Raw genomic sequence first — 21,013 nt, 5'->3', positions numbered from 1 at the left:
AGACTTAGCAATACTGATTGAAACACTTAACGAAACTCTTACGATACATAACGACTGTGACTGACAATGGAGAAAACGTCTACCTAGGTAAGAATCATATTGAAGGTCTAACAAGCTAATGGACTGAATGATCTCACGACACTGGTATCAAAGGATGGCATAACTAAGGTTCACTCAAGAAAGCTAGATCACCTCTCGATCTCACTAACAAACCCTAAATTACACTTAATTGATTTTAAGAACAAACCGGGAAACGAATTGCTAAAGTGTTCTAATGTCGACTCTCCTCTTGGTCAAACCGACACACGACCCTAATGGAAACGAATACTACGCCACCAAGGATAGAGGAACAATTTGGTTTAACTTAAACTAGATCAACTAATCGCTCACAAGCCGAAACCCGACAAGAACCGAACCCACTCTCACGCAATCCTACTCCTAACAAGCAATAGCATTGAGACGAATTTACTTCCCATCGCCTCTCGGTATTTAAAAAGGTGCTTAACCCGCTGAATTCAATCAATTAACAATCTCAGTAAAACCCTACGGTTGATCCTACCGCAATAAAACTCTAAACACAAAGTAAAAAATTGAACATACAACTATCAATCAAACCAATTCAATTAATCGAAGTATGAGATTATGAGATAAAATAAATAAAATCACAGCCACTAAACACAATCTAATTCATCGTTAAACCAAACTTTCAATATCAATTCAAGTCATATTGATCAAACAATCCACTAAACTCATCAAAATCGAACAATAATAATCTAACCTAGGTAGAACAAAGAAATTTAGCCAATCATAATCAATGAACAGTAGATAAAATAGATATAAATGATAAACATGTTCATATAAATCTGATTACAAAAGGTTTGAATGATTAAAAACCAAAAACAAACTCACAAACGTTAAAATAGTCAAACCGACAACCGAAGGATAAAAGATAGAACTGTAAACTTGTCCTCCTTGGTTTCTCCTCTAGAGCGGGTGTGGTGGCTGGAAATATTATGTAAATTCGTTCATAGGGTATTAGCCCTTTATATATATGTTTAAACACCTCATTCCTAGTATAAAATAGGTTAAAACAAGCCCACATGGCCCACTAAAAGACAAAATAGATGGCAGCTGATTCCTAAACATTCTTGGCAGCCTTTGGGACATGTGGGATGTTTCATAGTGCGGGCATGGATGCCTCACCTGGTCGCGTAGCTTGGCCAGGTCCTGAGTGCTCGTTTCTCTGTTTTTTGACTCGTCTATCTTCAAACGCGCATACCGGCTTCATCCGAATCCCGTTTGAGCTGATTCTTTCTTCATTAAACTCTTTTTTTTGCTTTCTTCAACATGGGACATATAATATGCAAAACATTTAATTTCATGCAAGAAAAATTTATATTCGTTAACGGTTTACGCACAAAACAACATAAGAACATGGTAAAAGGCTATGTGTTTTGCAACACATAAATAATGTCCCCCCAATGTTTTCTTGGTTTCGCCACTAAATCCAACTAACACCGATGTTCTTAGAATTATCTCTGAATCAGGGATATTCATTATTTGCAGAACATCATGTTGGATGATGTTGACCGAGCTTCCACCGTCGACTAGGATCATGCGAACATAATAGTTAGCAAAGAATAAAGTTACAATCAAACCTTCATGGTTAGGATCCTGGATGCTCGTCTTATCTTCTTCATCAAAGAAGATTCTTTTGTCGGTTGTCAAAGTAGTGGATATCACCGTTCGTTGCCCATTATCTAACTTGGTCTCCTTGGTGAGCCTCTTAGCTGCGGAGAAGGAAGTTTCACATATGTCTGAGCCACCGGAAATGAAGTTGATTACTTGTGCGTCTGGTGTGGGCGGAGTTTCTTTTTGTGGAAGCTCCTCAGGATCCTGGATCCTAGACTTCTTTCTTCCCAAGTGATCTTTGAAGTGGCCCTTGCTTAGGAGGTATCCAATTTCCCTCCTTAAACCAATACAATCATCAGTACGATGGCCGAATTCCTCATGGAATACACACCATTTGAACTTGTGTTTGAAGGATGTTGTTTTCTCTTATTTTGATGCCACCATGCCTTCTCACCTAGATCCTTCATGGACCAAATTAAACAATGAGTACCCACTGAGAAACAATATTCTGAGATGCTCGGGTAGTCTTCATTGTCGTCATCTGCCTCCTCTCCAGCTCGAACATTCTGATTGTTGAATTTGGAGTAGGGATTCGAGTTGTTATTGTTGAAGGAGGATCTTTGTTTCTTGTCGGGAGATTCTTGCTTTGTTTGAACCCCTAATAGATCATGAATCCTCTTGTCATCTTCCAACCGTATGAATCTGAGTGCCCTGTTTCTGACTTCATCTAGAGTCCTGCAAGTAGTCATCACGAGATCATCATAAAAGGGGGAGCCCCTCTGAAGTCCCATCTTGAATGCTTCAACAACAGTAGCCATATCAAGATTATGGATTTCCAGAGCTTCCCTGCCAAACCTTGTAACAAAATCCCTAAGGGATTCATCATAAGGCTGGATAACTCGGTATAAATCACTAGTTAACTTTTCAAATTTCCTACTACACGAAAATTGACTGTTGAACAAGTTAACTAAATAAGAAAATGAAGTAACAGAGTAAGGAGGAAGACTTAGCAGCCATTTGAGTGCAGATCCTGTTAGTATGGATCCAAAGCCTTGCATAAACAAGCCTCCTTAAGTTTTTAAGGGATTGGACTGATCTCCATTCTCTCCCTGTATTGAGCCACGTGTTCTTCGGGATCAGTTGTTCCATCATACGTATTCATGTTAGGAGTCTGAAATCTTTTTGGGATTTCAGCGTCACAAATAGGTGGAGCAAATCTGGACAACTTGCGGCTCCCTTTTGTAATTTCAGGGATTGGTCGGACCACCCCTGGTACGCTGGATATCATATCCCTAAGCTTTTGCAATTCCTTGGTCATAGCTGGGTTGATACTTGCACCCTATATTGGACCAAGATTAGCATCTAAGGATATAGGATTATATGCGTTACCTATTTGTTGCGTGAACGTCGGCATCCCAAAACATCTGCTATAAGAGTCGGTCCACCAGAAGCTATGGTCTGCACGGGGATTATATCTCCTTCATGGACCTCGAAGGACCGTTGATGTTGAACTTCAAAGGATCCTTGGTTCTAGAAGAAGGATCCTTGAGGCTGATAGCTGTAAGATCCTTGGTGATACAACCCAGAGGATCCTGGTTGAAGGATTGATGATCCTTGCTGGATGATTGAGGATCTTTGGACTTGCTGACCCATCGACCCTGGGTTAAGGATGGACGATCCTTGCTGAAAGATCGAGGATCCTTGAACCTGTTGACCCATGGATCTTGAATTCAGGACAGATGGTCCTTGCTGAAAGATTGAGGATCCTTAAACCTGCTGGCCCATGGACCCCGGATTAAGGATGGACGATCCTTGAGTAAATTGAGCCAAGGATACCGGAGTGGTAAAATACAGCATCCTAGGCACTAATGGAGTCTGATCCTCAGCTGGACTCTTAGTCCTCTTGAGGCCTTCTATCTCCCAAAGGATCCTCTGGTTAGTCTTGTTTTGATGCTCCATGTATGCTTTAACCTGTGAAAACATAGCAGAATCATCATTGTTAGTATTAGCCACCGAAGTGACAGCTGTGGTTTTCGAGCTCTAGAAGACTGGTAGTTGCATCTTGTTTCCAGCAACAGCAGCCCTTGGTGCTCCCGTGATTGGAGGAGGCATTGGCAGCAAAGTTCTTGATGAAATAGGAACCAAAGACGACATGGTTGATGAAGCAGAGGTCGATTGAGAGGCCATTGATGGTGATATAGGTATGAAAGGTTGAATATTGATAGGAATAATATGGATTATAGCACCAAGATCCCCACGGTGGGCGCCAAATTGTTTTGGTCAGAAATCGGCTAAGGATCAAATAACCAAATTTGTAATGTTAGTGCTATGATAATAATAATGATTTGATGAATGGAATAAAGATGAACACAGTGATTTGTTGTGAAGAAAAACCCCATGATTTGGATTAGATCAAAGGAAAAAAAACCCGGGTTATGACAAATCGTCTATTACCACTTTATTAATGTGAAAATAGGGTTACAAATGGTGGAGTTTATGATCAACGAAATCAAAGGAACTAAGTGTGTGTGTTTACAGAGAGTTCTCAGCTGATGTCTACGAATGTGTGCTAAAAAGTGTGTAAAACCAAGTTGATCATAACCTCATTATAAACAAAAATAATAAGTAACAACTATCCCTATAAATCCGCCACTCTTCCCACTAGCCATTCCTTCACTTTTGACCACGTGCAGGAGTCGTCCAGTAGCGCAAGAATACGATGACTAAGTTTTCCATCCGTTATATCTATCAACCACAACACCATTCAAACACAATTATTAGTAAACAGATAATACCAAGGATCCTTGATCCTTTATAATCTGGAACATATCACAAGGATAAGTGATCCATAAACTATTCAAGGAAAGTGGATCCTCGGCATAAATTCTATGCCCTAACAATTATATCTATAATCAAATTAGAAGGACCTTTTGGCAAATCTGTTCAATTAATATGTTATAACCCATCAACCCGAAAACACAACCCGTACCTTGGATCCAGGAACCGAAACCCGAGACCCATTTAGAGAAACCATGACCCGTTTATACTGCTTGAGACAAAATCATCGCTTCCAACATAGAAATTAGTTTGTGCATTATGATCTACTTTCCTATTTCGGCATACCTACTGATTTAATTAAGAAACCAAGATCATAAATGTCACACCCCGACCAAAGGCGGCGGAACATGCCGGGGTGCAACGGATTGCTCAAGAACATAAGACATTATTAAAGTGACAATATTTAAACAACTCAATCATTTCATTTAGTTATCAAAAGTAACATAACTCGTTCATACAAAATAACACAAAATATAAGAATTTAATTGTTAATTCTTCTAATAACTTAAACGGTCTCAAAATAAGATAGCGTCTTCAAACTCCAATCAACCAATAATCAAACCTGTAACAATGCTTAAAATATAATTTTTCAACACATATGTTGGTGAGCAATTTCATAGTTTTGAGTATATATAATATGAGGAAAAATCTACAACTCGTATATGAGACTACATATAAAAGCAACAATTATGGTATATAAATCATAAATAAATGAGGATCCTTTCTAATCGGTAACTGCCAACATACTCTAGATAATGAGTCCTATTCTACTAGCACAAGGCTAAAGTAGTTAGGGGTGCGTATGATCATACTTATTGAGGCTCAACAACATAAATAAATAAACACTCGTGCACGTAAAGCATATGAGACATATAACACACATTCAAACAAATATTCAAAGTTTCATATACCCTAGAGTTTGGGGTTTGAGGATACAGTATCATAAATCATTGTTGTCTCGAATAGGTATGCATGTTACCCCCAAAATATTTTTGTTTTTTGGACGGGTATTCGGGGTTCAATCAAATTGCAATCCACCCTGATGACCAACGCAAAACCACCTTCACTTGTCCATATGGTACTTTTGACTTTAGGCGGATGCCATTTGGATTGTGTAATGCCCCGCCACTTTTCGAAGATGTATGACGAGTATTTTCTCATACATGGTCGGGGATTCACTAAAAATATGTTGTTTGCAAAGATGGCATACGTATGTCACAGAATAGTAATTAAGTTTCAAAAGTGTTCCAATTAGGTTACTCGTGATTTTTTTTTCTAAAATCGGGACATTAACCAATCGAGCCTCATCGGAATTTTTTTTTTGCGTCAAGAGAGCGACGGAGGAGAAGATGTGGGTGGGCTGAGATTTGCAATATATGTACTTATATTTTAAAAGTTAAATAAATTTTAACTATTAAAAATCAAAACAAAATTCATGTCAATGCTCCACATCAACAATAAAAAAAGATTAAAAGATTTTCTCATTGAAATCAAAACAAAACATGTTAAAAAACATATTAAAACCTTTAATTTAGTGAAATATGAATGTTGAGTGATTTGATTGGAACACTTTTGAAACTTGTTTACTATTCTACAAAGTTACCCCCAAAGGGTAAATAAAAACTTAAATTAGTGACACAGAAGCTAAATATCATTAATGTTGGGATAAAAAATGATCAATGAAGATTGAAATTTTCTCAACCTCCTCAAGAAATATGCTAAGTATAGAATACAAGCAAACTAGGCACTTCGAGCAAGCCTAATACTTATCCAAGCAAGGTCTCTTACAACGAGCAAGATTATCTTTTGGAATTCTTCTTAAGTGTTTAATTCACACAAACTATACTTCATCAAGGAAGGTTGTTCTCAGCGAGCAAGGTTTGTTTCAGAGCAAACTACTAACTTAGCCAAGCTTAAATCAAGTATTTTGGTGGATCGAGCAAGGTATCAATAATAGATCTCAAGAACACTTGTTGAAAGTTAAAGGAATTATACTAAGGACTTCTACGAGTAAGGTTCAACCTCGAGAAAGCTAAAGTATCTAAGCACACTTGAGTTTGCTAGAATAAGTCTTTGACGAAAGGTTGAAGAGATCAGGAAGAACAAGTTTGCTTGTAAGATATTCTCGAGCAAAATTTGATTATATCATGAAAAGTAAAGTCTGCTTGAAGAATATTTCTATTGAAAATATTCATAAGTAAAAGCTTGCTCGGATAACTGTACCAGCACACTTACGCATTACAAGGTTTGCTCGATAAAGACAAAATCTTACTCGAAGACCTATATGACACTTGTAATAATTTTATATACGTTTGAATAACTTTTAGCACTGGTTAGAGTTTCTAGAAGGTCTCAGGTTTGGCTACTTAATAAAATACTAGGTTACATTTATGAAAACGATGAAAAACGGTAGACTACAGACTTTCCAATCAGACAAATATTTTTGTACGGAAAGCCGCCGCACCAAACATTCTACCTAGAAACCCTAAAGATATTCCTTTGTATTATTGATTAATATCAATGTAAATCTTTTGAGTTTCTTGTGTGTTTGTTATCTTTGTGTTATTATAGCAACATCTTGATTACTATTGATTCCACCTTTAGTAATCATTGGGTATTTACATGAGCTTATTCGTAACCGTCTTGTCAACATTAATTTGTTGGTTACGAGGTTGGTAGTAAGAAAAATGAACCTGACAAGTGGTATCAGAGCTTGTGTTTGCTTTTGAGAAAACCGATGTATTGTTGCGAAGTTTGATTGCGAAGCTTTTTACTGAATTTGTTTGAGTTTGAGGATGAATATGATGACGTCACCAGAGCACTGTTATAATGAAACGTGACGTCAATGGTTATGTTCTTGATTATTGTTTGTTTTGAGTTTAGATGTTGGTTTAATCTATCTGATATCATCAGATTCAAGGATTTTATCCTCAGATCTAAATGTTTTTTAATGTCAGTTTAAAATTTTAAGTAATTTTCATTTTAAAAGCTTGTTAAAAATACCAAAAATATTTTTAAACAAACGGATGATCAAAAAGTGACTACTAACAAGATTTCAATTTTTTTAGGTTAAGAAAACTATATCAAGTGGAAGGTATTGTTTGAGGCTGTTGTTTGCTATAATGACACGGAGTTATGGAACTCTTTCAACAATGGTCCATTTGTTCCCACGGAAGGTGCAAACAACAACCAAGCTGTTGAAAGACAAATGAAGAAGAGGGATTTAAAGGCCATTTCTATATTGAAGTTCGGGTTATCATGGGAACTATTAACAAGCGTGAACCATCACCCAACTGCAAAGGAAATGTATGATGCAATGGTGGAAATGTTTGACGGAAATACTGAATTGTAAGATATCAAGAAAGATAGGCTGAAGCAACAACTTGACAGATTCAAGTTTAAAGAGGGAGAAAGGCTAAAGTCAGTTTCGCAAAAGATTTGTAGAAATTTTCAATGAAATTAGGTCAACTGATCTTGCTATTAGTGATTTTGATCTTAACAAGAAGCTGTTATCTTCATTGTTTGGTGAATGGTACACTGCAAGCAAATTCATCAAGGAAAAGGCTAATTTTTCCAACTTCAATCTAAATGATGTAATATGTTTTCTTCAAGCTGTTGAACATGAAATGATTGAAAATCACATGATAAAATAAGAGAAGCCCAATTTTTAAGTTGCAAATGCCCTGGTAGCTCCAACATGAAATCTGTCTACCAAGAATCAATAACAAATTCTTATCATTGAAGAGCCTAGTGACTTTAATGTTGAAACACCAAGGGTTTTTATAGCAAGTCAAGCATACAACAAAGATTCAATGTCAAAATGATAGATGATGGTGATACCTCATCTATGGCTAGTGGACATGCACCACATGTTCCTCGAAATTCAAATCAAGGAAATCAATATCAGGCCCTTTCTCTATGTTTACTGAATCCTATAATGCATTTGTGGCCAAGAACTTGATTCACACCCATGTTGTACAAGAAGAATTGGAACATATTGATGCAGATAATCTTGAAGATATAGATTTAAAATGGCAAACTGTCATGTTAGCTTTTAGATTTAAAAGGTTGTATAACAGGACTAGAAGGCTTAAATTCTCTACTCCAAATGATAGGATTGGATTTGATAAATCCAATAAAATTTGCTACCATTGTCAAAAACCTGGTCACTTTGAAAGATAATGCAATCAACCAAGACAATTCCAGAACAACAACAACAACAATCTTCAAAGAAATCACTTCCAATATGAGAATCAAGGTCAAGGTCAACAGTAGAGACAGTTCTACAACAACTTTAAACCACAACAGAACCAACAACGGATCAATCCCCAATGACAACCTATCAAAAGAAATTAACAAAACCCTTCTCAAGGCCTGCAAATTAGAACAGAAACAATGCAAATAAACAAAGAAATAAAGGAAATGTTGTTGTAGCTCAACAGCCACTAGATGGTTTGTTTGTCTGGAGCAATCATGCTGAAGATATTGAAAAGGCCAATGTTGCATTCATGGAAAAAATCAATGATCAAGCTGAATCTTCAAAATTGCAGGTACAATCCAACTAATCAACCTTAAATTTACTTGATTTGGATGATTCATTAAGAAATGAGGTTGGTAAATTGCAAGCTGAATGTTCAAAAAGGGAAAGCATAATCAATGCTTATGAAATGAGTGAAGTAACTTATGAAAACCAGATCGAAGGTCTAGAACAAGACTGCCTGGATAATTATGAAACTCAATCAAGATACACCACGGAAATAGAAGGTTTGAAAAAGGTGTATTTAGAATAAAAGAACAAGAATACTCAACTTCAAGTAGAAGTTGATTTTCTGAAGAACCTTATCTTAACTGGTAACATTTGTGTGAAAATGTTGAAGATTAATGCTGAAGATAAATATAAGGTTGTTCCACCACCCTTTAATGATAATTATTCATTGAATGTTGATAAGGAGAAGAAAGAGACTTATCTGGAATAGTTCAAGAAGTTATTCAATGAGAAAGAAGAATTTATTGAACACTACAAGAAAGTTGGTGTAGATGAAGAAGCAGAGTTTGTGTTGAAGCTTTATGAAACGAAAGAAAGTAAAAAAATAAAGAATTTGTTGAAGAAAGGTCTCTTTAAGTGAAAATTTTGAAGATAACTAAAGTATTTCAAGTGGTAAATGTTCAAGTTGTTGAAGTAACAAGGGTATAGAGAAGAAAATGAGGAATTCAAAGGAAAAGATTCCAAGATTACCCAAAATTACTCCAAAAATGAAAAAGTTCCATGAACACATGAGAAGAAACCATAAGCCATTTGACTTATGTGAGGGATCTCAAAGGAAGAAGAACAATGCTGGTACACAAACATTTAGAAGTCCTTAGAAGAAAGAAAGTTTCCCAATGAAGAAGAAACAAATAGAGAAACTGAGTATCCACCCATTTACCCAGTATTTTCAAACAATGAACTCTTCGACATTGGTGATGTTGAATACTTTTCAAGAAACTATGTGAGCCCAATGTAAGAAAAGGAACTGAATGATAGAAAAGGGAAGCTAGAAAAATTCAATTTTGTCAAAGGTTCAGATGAAAATATTATTGAAAAGAAAAGTGTTTTTCAACCTATATCCATAGACTTTGGAAACCCTATCACCCATCAAAAGACCATTAGTGTGAATCCACCTAGACGACGTGAAAGATTCAAGAGATGAAATTATGTGAATGAACACAAAGGAAAGGTATGGCGCAACATATTTGATGTTTATGGTCATCATACAGATTCATGTCAAGAAAGAATCATGCCACAACCTTTCACTGTTCCTAATAATACACTATATGGTCAAGACTTAGTTTGTATAAAAAGAAGTATGAAGAATACTTGCAAAAGGGTATGCAAGTCAATTAAAGAACTTGTGAAGAAAAGAAAACGTTCAATGGTGTATTTGAAATAAAAAGAAGATGTCTATGAAAAGATTGGAAATAAAACATTTATTAAATCTCAGAGCTCAAAAAATTACTTTGACTCTAGAGATTTAATCTCATATGATAAGAACATACAAGTCAAGAAGAAAATTATCAATAGAAACCAAAGAAAAGAATTAAATAGTTATGAGAAATTATTGTTGGAAAGTGGTCATGAACCAAGAGGGTTCTTGTGTAAGACAAAGGATGAAGCTCCAAAATTAATCATCAAAAGGGATACAGTAATTGAAGAATGCACAAGCATGATTCCCTATTTTAGAAACTTGTTTGAATCTGGTTATGAGACTGATGTTTCTTGTGAACTGGATTATGAAGATCCAAAACCAAATGCAACTAGAACTGTTATTGCTGATGATTTGCAAGCTATCATTGCTTGTGATTCATCACTTAACCGATTACTTTGTTTTCAACTGTGCAGAAACAACCCACATAAGTCAATGATGTATGGTATACAAATAGTGGATGTTCCAGGCACAAGACTTGTAATAAAAGATCATTGGTTAACTATGAAGAAAACATTTAAGGCCTAGTTGCTTTTGAAATTGATGAGAATGGAGGGAAAATTGTGGGCAAAGGCATTCCTACAAATGGAAAAGTTTCTTCTGATAATGTATTTCATGTTGAAGGTATCAAATATAACCTTTTGAGCATCTCTCAAATGTGTGATAAAGGTTATAAGGTTGGTTTTGATGAATCTCATTGTTTCATTTTGAAACCTGAGTTTGTGATTCCACCATAAATGGTTATGATGACGGAACCAAGGAATGGCAACTTGTATGAACTAAGGATGAAAGATGTTGTATCTAGAGGCGGTACTTGTTTTGTTTCTAAAGCTTCTGAAAATGAAACCAAGCAATGGCACAGAAATTATGTCATGTAAATCTAAATAACATGAATAAGCGTGTAAAGGGTGAACATGTTGTTGGTTTTCCAACAAGAGAGTTCAAGCTTGATCACAATTGTGTTTCATGCCAAAAGGGAAAAAAACAAAAATCATCTCACAAAACAAAACTTGTAAACTCCATTGATCAAGTGCTTCAAAAATGCTTCACATGGATCTTTTTGGTCTTGTAAGTGTTCCAAATATTGGCAAAAAGAACTATTGTTTGGTGATAATAGATGATTACTTAAGATTTACTAGGGTGTGTTCCTAAATTCAAAAGATGAAGCTGCAGAACTGATCAAGAGTTGTGTAACTATAATTGAAAATCAATTGGATGCAAGGGTTTAAGTGATGAGAACTGACAATGGATCTGAGTTCAAAAATGAGGTTATGGCTGAATTTTGTCTAGCAAAAGGAATATTTCAGCAATTCAGTTACCCAAGAATACCTGAACAAAATTGTGTTGTAGAAAGAAGGAATCGAACACTAATAGAGGCTACAAGAACCATGCTTGAAGATGCTTATTTACCTGTATCATTTTGGGCATAAGCAATCAAAACTGCATGCTATGATCAGAACAAGGTTCTTCTCAATAATAGAAAGTACAAAACTCCTTACGAGATTTTGTATAAAAGAAAACTCTACATCACCTTTTGGTTGCAAATGGTCTCTATTAAACACCAAAGACTAATCGAACAAATTCCAATCAAAGTCCTTTGATTGCTTCTTTGTTGGATATTCTTCACACTCAAAGGCATATAGGTTATATGTGAAAGATCATCTGAGTCTGATTGAATCATCTGACATCATTTTCAATGAAAATCAGTTTAATACTGTTGATGGAGCAAGCTGGTTGTTTGATAAAGAGAAATTGATCAAATCCTTCAAAATTTATTATGAATACATTGATTAATATTCATATAAAACAAGTGTTCCCAAAGCAACTACTAAGAAGATTGACTTAGACAAAGTGTGTTCTAAGGTTGCTAATGAAGACACTAGGTTCTCATTCAAAAGGAAGGATTCTGGAGATATAGAAGATAAGCACAATGACCAAAATGGCGAGCCACAAGATCAGGATCACACTAAAACTTCTGGTGATCAAACTAATAATCAACAAGACCAGACTCAACATGACGCACCATTAATGTTTGAATATTTCAATTGATGTTGCATCAACATCAAATCACAATGTGGACCAAGCAGAAATTCAAAATGATGCACAAGAATTGCTCACTGAAGAACCTGAACTAAATGATTCAAATCTGGATCCAATTCTGACATCTATTCAAATCATCTAAACTTCTTCTGTTCAAAGGAATCATCTTATTGAAAACATCAATGGTGACCTTCTTGAAAGAGTGACCAGAAGTGCCTTGGAAACTGCAAAAAATTGTTTGTATTCATTCTTTCTGTCCCAAATAGAACCAAAGAACATTGTTGAAGCACTAAAAGATAACAGTTAGGTAGAAGCTATGTAGGAGGAATTAGCTCAGTTTAGGAATTTTCAAGTTTCGGAGCTAGTTAATAAGCCAAGAGGAAAATATGCAATTGTCACCAAGTAGGTTTTCAGAAATAAGAGGGATGAGAGAGGAATTGTAATGAAGAACAAGGCAAGATTAAATGATCTTGGTTGCTTACAAGAAGAATGAATTTCTTTTGAAGAAGTATTTTCTTTTGTAGCAAGGCTGGAAGCAATAAGAATCTTTTTGGCATATGCTGCATCAAAGAACAATAGAGTGTTTCAGTTGGATGTTAAGTCTACTTTCTTGAATGGATAAATAGAAGAGGAGGTGTATGTCACTCAACCTCCAGGTTTTTAGGATCCTGATTATCCAAATAGAGTATACAAGCTTAACAAGGCTCTGTATGGGTTACATGAAGCTCCAAGAGCTTGATATGATGAGTTATCAAATCACGTACTTGATAATGGTTTTCAAAGATGAGCCATTGAGAAGACCTTGTTCTACAAGAAAAGAGGGAGATATTTACTCCTACCGCAAGTGTATGTTGATGATATCATTTTTGGATCTACAAATGAACATATGTGTTTAGTTTTTGAAGAAGTTATAAAGTCAAAGTATAGCATGAGCTCAATAGGAGAGATGAATTTTTTCCTTGGATTGCAAGTTCATCAGAAAATGGATGGAATAATCATTAGTCAATCCAAGTATGTACAAGACATTTTAACCAAGTTCAAATACCAAGATTTGAAGACTACTTATACTCCAACGGACACACATGAAAATATGGTAGTGAATGAAAATGGGGAGCCTGTAGATCAGCATGAATGCAGAGCCACGATTGGATCACAAATGTATCTGACTGCGTCAAGACCAGATATCATGTTTGTTGTATGTGTGTGTGCAAGATTTCAAGCCAATCCCAAAGTTTCATATTTGATGGTTGTTTGGAGAATCTTCAGATACTTAGAAGGAATGCCAGATTTGGGAATTTGGTATCCAAAGAACAATGCCTTTGATCTTCTTTCCTACACTAACAATGACTATGATGGATGCAACATGAGCAGGAAGTCAATATCTGGTGGTTTTCAATTCTAAGGAGACAGGCTGGTTTCATGGCAATGCAAAAAGCAAACAACAGTGTGAATTTCAACTACTAAAGCTAAATACATTGCTGCATATGCTTATTGAGCTCAGGTCCATTGGATTCAGAATCAATTGCTTGATTATGGTCTGAACTTCGTGAACACTCCAATTCTTATTGATAATACTGCTGCTTTATTTATTGTGAGAAATCTTGTTCAACATTCAAAGACCAAGCATACTGAAAGAAATGATATCAAGAAATGATGAAGAACCATTGAGTATGAAGAAGATTGTCTTTGTCAAGGGAAAGGTTGAAAGAAATGATATCAAGATTGATGAATTTGTTCCTTTCTCAATTAACTTTGATGGTCTGAAGACTCAAAAGACACTTAGAGTTGATCCACCAAGACCATGTGAAAGGTTTAAGAACGGAGCTGACCATGAAAGTTAAAAGGAAAAGTGTGGTGCAAAAGATGTGATGAGTATGGTCATCACACTAACACATGCAATGATAGACTCAACTTTAAAACTTTCCATGTCCCAGATGAGACAAATTTTGGACAAGACTTTGTTCTCTATAAATTGAAATATGAAGAATAATAGGGAAAGGGTAAAGTAAGTGAAAAGGGGAAGAGGAATGAGTCTGAACAGTCAGTTGTAACAGAGAAGAAAGCCGAAGTAAGATTGAGAAAACCAAGTGAGAAGCAAAATAGAAGAAGCAAATCTCCTAAGAAGACTGAGTTTGTGACGAAGAAGAATTTTCAACCTTTGAGAATCATTCCCAACAATGACACAAAATCTGTTAAGTCTGATGATTCTCAAGGATCTTCAAACAGTCAAAAGAAGAGAAACAAAGGTGTTCTTCCTAGAAAGAAACCTACTGAATTAACTCGAGATGAAAAATTTCTGCTGAAACATGGTATGAACCTCAAGGTTTCCTATGGAAACCCAAAGTTGAAAACAAAGAATAGACATGTATGGATGTGAAAGACTTTTCAAGCAAGAAAGACTATGTTATTCAAGAAAGTAACACTGAAGGTTCTGAATATGAGGGCACAACTTCATTTGTGAAAACTCCAAGAGAGTTTGGATATGAAACTGATGATTCAGATTATATAGAAATTAATCATGAAGACCCTGATCCCATATAACTCACTCCTAGTGCTGCCATTGAAATTGAAACTAACGATTTGCAAGTTGAAGTAGCTTGCAGTTCATCATAAAACTAATCACTTTCTTTGTATTGTGCAGGAACAGTCCGCTACACTAAATGAAGTATGGTATTTGGAAAGTGGATGTTCTAGGCACATGACTTGTGACAAGAGGTCACTTGTCAACTATGAAGAGAAGTTTGAGGGACCAGTGGCATTTGGAAGTGATGAGAATGGAGGAAAAATTGTTGGAAAAGGAATTTTGACAAATGGGAAAGTTACTTTTGACAATGTTTTCTATGTTGAAGGGCTTCAATACAATCTTTTAAGCATATCCCAGATGTGTGATAAAGGTTACAAAGTTGGCTTTGATGATTCTCACTGTTTCATCTTAAGGCCTGAGTATGTTATTCCACCTGACATGATGATGATGATGGCCCCAAGAAATGGAAATTTGTATGAACTAAACATGAAGAATGTTGTTTCTAGGGGTGGCACTTGTTTTGTTTCTAAAGCCACTGAAAATGAGTCAAAGCTGTGGCATAGGAAACTCTGCCATGTCAATCTGAAGAATATAAATAAGCGAGTCAAGGGTGAGCATGTGATTGGCTTACCTAAAAGAGAGTTTAAATTAGATGACAACTGTGTCTCATGCCAAAAGGGAAAGCAGCATAAGTCTTCTCACAAGACTAAACTCATCAACTCAATTGATCAAATGCTTGAAATGTTTCACATGGATCTTTTTGGTCTTGTGAGTGTACCAAGCATTGGAAAGAAAAGATACTGTCTTGTGATCATTGATGATTATTCAGGATATATTTGGGTTTATTTCCTAAGTACCAAGGATGAGGCTGTTGAATTCATTATGAACTGTGTTAACATAGTAGAGAATCAATTGAATAAAAGGGTTAAGGTAATGAGAAGTGACAATGGTACTGAGTTCAAGAATGGAGTGATTGAAGAATTTTGCAACAACAAAGGAATACTTCAACAGTTCTCAGCTCCTAGAACTCCTGAATAAAATGGTGTTGCTGAAAGAAGAAATAAAACACTTATTGAAGCAGCAAGAACCATTCTTGCTGCTGCTAATCTACCTGTCACATTTTGGGCAGAAGTAATTAACACAGCATGCTATGTTCAGAACAAGGTATTGATAAACAAAAGTCACAACAAGACTCCATATGAAATATTCTACACCATAAAACCCTACATCAAGTTTATCAAAGCATTTGGATGCAAATGTTCTCTGTTGAACACAAAGGATTACTTGAACAAATTTCAAGCAAAGTCCTTAGGTTGTTTCTTTGTAGGCTACTCTACACACTCTAAAGCCTACAGAGTGTATGTGAAAGATCATTTGGTTGTAATTAAGTCCTCAAATGTAGTTTTCAATTAAAACCAATTCAACACAGTTGATGGTGCATCATGGTTATTTGATTTGGAGAAGCTAATCAAATCATTCAAGATATATCCAGAAGACTATGATGAGTCCTTCAACAAAACCAATGTGGTTGAAGAGTCAAACAAGAAGACTTTAGATTTGGAAAAGTTTTGGAAAAATATTGCAAGAAAAGAAAAGGAATACACGTTCATAAAGGACTCCTCTAGGACAGTTGTTGATCAAACTCAAGATGACAATCTAGTGAATAATGAAAGTCCAGTACAAGATCAAGCAAATGATGTTCAAGACAATCAAGAAATGCAAAACAATCAAGTACATGATGAAGAGGATCCAAGCAATCAAAGTGAAGAAGCAACTGCTACAAGTGCAAGATTTCAAGACTTGTTTGAAGAACTGAGATCAGGACACAATGGTGCATCCACCTCAGGACAGATCAATGAGGATACACCAGCAGTTGATGACTCTTCACCTGATTTGAGCATTGAAGATCTTGAACTCAATGATTAAAATCTTGACACAACTGTGTCTACTGATGAGATTCTTCAAACCCCATATGTTGAAAAGAATCATCCAGCTAAACACATCATTGGCAATATACATGAAAGGGTCACAAGAAGTCTGAAACTGCAAACATTTGCTTATACTCATGCTTTCTTTCCCAAATAGAACCAAAGAATATTTTCCAATCTCTTAGGGACAAGTTGGGTACAAGCAATGCAGGAAGAGTTAGCTCAATTTAGAGACCTACAAGTTTGGGAGCTTGTAGACAGACCAAGGAATAGACATGCAATTGGTACTAAATGGGTGTTCAGAAACAAAAGGGATGAAAGGGGTATTGTGATCAAGAATAAGGCTAGACTTGTAGCATTGGGATGCTTTCAGGAGGAAAGAATTGACTTTGAGGAGGTCTTTGCACCTGTGGCTAGACTGGAAGCAATAAGGATCTTTTTAGCCTATGCTGCCTCAAAGAACATCAGAGTATTTCAGCTTGATGTCAAATCTGCCTTCCTAAATGGAAAGATTGAAGAGGAGGTTTATGTTTCTCAACCACCAGGCCTTGAGGATCTTATCTATCCTAACAGGGTGTATAAACTGAATAAAGCCTTGAATGGACTGCATCAGGCTCCTAGAGCATGGTATGATGAGCTTTGAAACCACCTACTTGAAAATCGTTTCCAAAGGGGAGCTATTGACAAGAACCTCTTCTACAAGAAGAAAGGAAGATATTTGCTCTTGTTACAAGTCTATGTGGATGACATTATATTTGGGTCAACCAATGAAAGGATGTGTATGGAGTTTGAAGACGTGATGAAATCCAAGTATAGCATGAGTTCAATGGGGGAAATGAACTTCTTCCTTGGCCTACAAGTTTAGCAAAAGGCTGATGGGATTTTCATTTACCAGTCTAAGTATGTACAAGACATACTTGACAAGTTCAAGTGCAGTGATTTGAAGACAACTTCAACTCCAATGGATTCAAAAGAAAAGATGTCAGCTGATGAAAAGGTGGAGCCAGTGGATGAGCATGAATACAGATCAAGAATTGGACCACTGATGTATCTAACTGCTTCAAGGCCATATATCATGTTTGCACTTTGTGTTTGTGCTAGATTTTAGTCAATCCCCAAGGTCTCCCACATGAATGATGTGAAGTGAATCTTTAAATATTTGAAGGGAAGACCTGACTTGGGAATTTGGTATCCAAAGAACCAGTCTTTTGATCTGACAGCCTACACAGACAGTGATTATGATGGCTGCAACATAAATAGAAAGTCTACATTAGGGGGATACCAATTTTTGGGTGACAGATTGGTGTCATGGCAATGCAAGAAGCAGACAAATGCCTCAATTTCAACTGCAGAAGCTGAATACATTGTTGCATCTGTCTGTTGTGCACAAGTCCTCTAGATCCAAAAGCATATGCTGGACTATGGTTTGAACTTTCTAAAAACCCTTATTTACATTGATAACACTGCTGCATCTTTTATGGTTAAGAATCCTGTGCAACATTCCAAAACCAAACACATTGAAATCAGACATCACTTCATAAGAGACTATAGTGAAAAAGGTTTAATTGAAATAACCAGAGTGGATATAAGTGAGAATTTGGCTGACATATTCACAAAACCACTTGACAGAACCAGGTTTTGAAAGCCCTGGGTATGATCAACTCTGATGAAGTCTAATTCATGATGTGTGCTTGACTGTGCAAACTGACTATCTGTTCAAAGTTTTGATTGAATGCAGTTTGTGTGCATATGATTGAATATGATACTTTAATATTAACTGATATGTGCTTTAGTTGACTATGTGTGCAAAGTTTAATATCATTGTTGCTTATACATGCTTATCAGTTGATGTGTGTATGTGATGTAATGATGAGTGCTCTTGATTTGAATTACTTGATAGTGTAAGTTTATCTGACATCACTGATTAATTGCTTGTTTATGTGTATTATATGATCATTTGATGTTATTAGGATAGGCTAGACCTTGAATGTTAGTACTGTCTGCTTGTCTTGATGATGTTATGTTTGATAAAGATTTGATTATGTTACAACTGTTTGTGTCAAAATGAGTTTTATGTCAAAATTAAATGATAAAATGAATTTTCCAATGAATTTTGCATAATCACTTTATTTTGGTCAAAACATGAGCAAGTTGTTAATGGTGCAGAGACATGTTAAGACTATTTAGTTCAAGCTTTAAAGAAGCTTAAAAGAAGGTTTTTAATGAAAAGTCTCAAGAGGTTATTCTTGCTGAAAATTATGCCATTTGCCTAGTTGCAAGGATATACAATTGTGTATATTTGGTCCTAAAATCTGTATAGATTTAAAGGATAGCCATTAACCAGAAAACCGAAAGCATTTGGGGAATCATAACTTGTTTTCTGTTCCTTCACTTTAAACTATGTCAATAACTCTGACTTTGAAAGGACATATATTCACATGTATTTTTGGTCCTGTTTGTGATCAAACAGTATAGCCATTTACCTGCCAATTAAGAGAAATTGGGGTGACTGAATATTAAACTGAATTTAATATGGGAAATGATAGTACATTGACTACTTAGCAAATCATATGGATTTAATAGGCTAAAAAGGCATTTAGTACAGTCATTAACATGTATGGTTGCTTTCTCATGATGTGTAAAATATAAGGTGATATAAACATAATGAATATGCTAATCTTTATGTGGAGATACATAGTTGTCTTTGCATGTCTCAAGATAAATCTCTCCAAATGATAGGCAGAAAAGTGATTACCCAGTCACACACAAGCCTGTTGTTATTTGGTAAACCCAAAAATGAAACATCTTTATATATGACAAAGAACAAATTCAAGAAAGTTTGGAGAAAATATCAAAAACAAGGGTAGAATAAATTAACCAAAAGTTGATAAGAGTTTTAAATATTTTGTCAAACAAAGAGGGTTTCAACTAAGAACTATAGAGATGTTGACATAATCTGTTTCATCTTGAATGAAAGGCATGTAAGTCCGAATGGCATGTAAGTCCACTGTTCAACCTCTATATATGTTTGAGAATCAAAAATACAAAAAGATTCAATAAGTTCAGTCATACAAAAACAAAATTTTGACCAAATAGCAGGAGGTTGGAGTCAAATTGGGGTGATCTTGGGAAAGCCAAATAAGTTTTTAGAAGAGATATGAGGCATCACAGCACAGTGTTGACCATTTCTGAATTATGCCTAATTGAACCTAAATCATATCACCAAAGAGATGAAATTCATGCTAAGTTTATACCTGCTGTTAACCTGACAACTGTCATAATAATGTTGAGGATGAAGTATTGAAAAAGCTACTTAGTCAATATAATCCCATTCTTGAGATCTTTTCAGTTAAAGAAAGAAATTATTTTGAAGAGAAACATGACTGAAATTTGATCTCTAAATGCACCATTTGCTCTTAAACTATGATCTTTAATGAAAAATATAATTGACAGGTGGTTTAAGTCAAAAAGAGTTGCATTTTGCCTCAAAAAAGGTTGAATAAGTATTTCCGGGCAAGGTTTCATGTTTTCCAACCTTCCCGAACAAAAAACAGTTGAATATGTATTTTCGGGTAAGGTTTGATGTTTTATAACCTTTCCAAGCAAGCTTAGCCATGTTGGTCTAAGTTTATAATTTTCGGGCATGTTTTGGAGTGTTTACACTTCCCGGGTAGAGCATACTTAACACTTCTATTTCCCAAGCAAGCCTGAAGTCTTAACATGAATATGTGTTCTAGCAAGCTTTTAACAAGATATTTCTTGTTCCGAGCAAGCTTTGCATCTTATATGCTGCATATGATCTACCGAGCAAGCTTTGTGAACTTAGCCTTAGTCTACCGAGCAAGCTTTGTGATTAGTGTGAATAGATTTTCTTTCATTCAAATTACAAGTGTTTCCGTGCAAACCTTGTTTTCCGGGCACACTTTATATTTCATGCACACTTTGAATATTCAAATGTTCCCCTAATATACTTTGGAAATTTCACTGATTTTCCGAGTACACTTTGTGATATGAAACCACTAGCACACTGTATTCTTTTTCGGGCATACTTTGCATCAAAGTATACTTGACTAATTACTTGTGAATTG

This window comes from Bidens hawaiensis, unplaced genomic scaffold (genome assembly GCF_021521415.1).
Source record: "Bidens hawaiensis isolate Kalapana, Puna unplaced genomic scaffold, B.hawaiensis_p1.1 tig00011307_1, whole genome shotgun sequence".
Taxonomy (NCBI): domain Eukaryota; kingdom Viridiplantae; phylum Streptophyta; class Magnoliopsida; order Asterales; family Asteraceae; genus Bidens; species Bidens hawaiensis.
The sequence above is the reverse complement of the archived record's forward strand: the minus strand, read 5'-3'. Positions refer to the sequence as shown.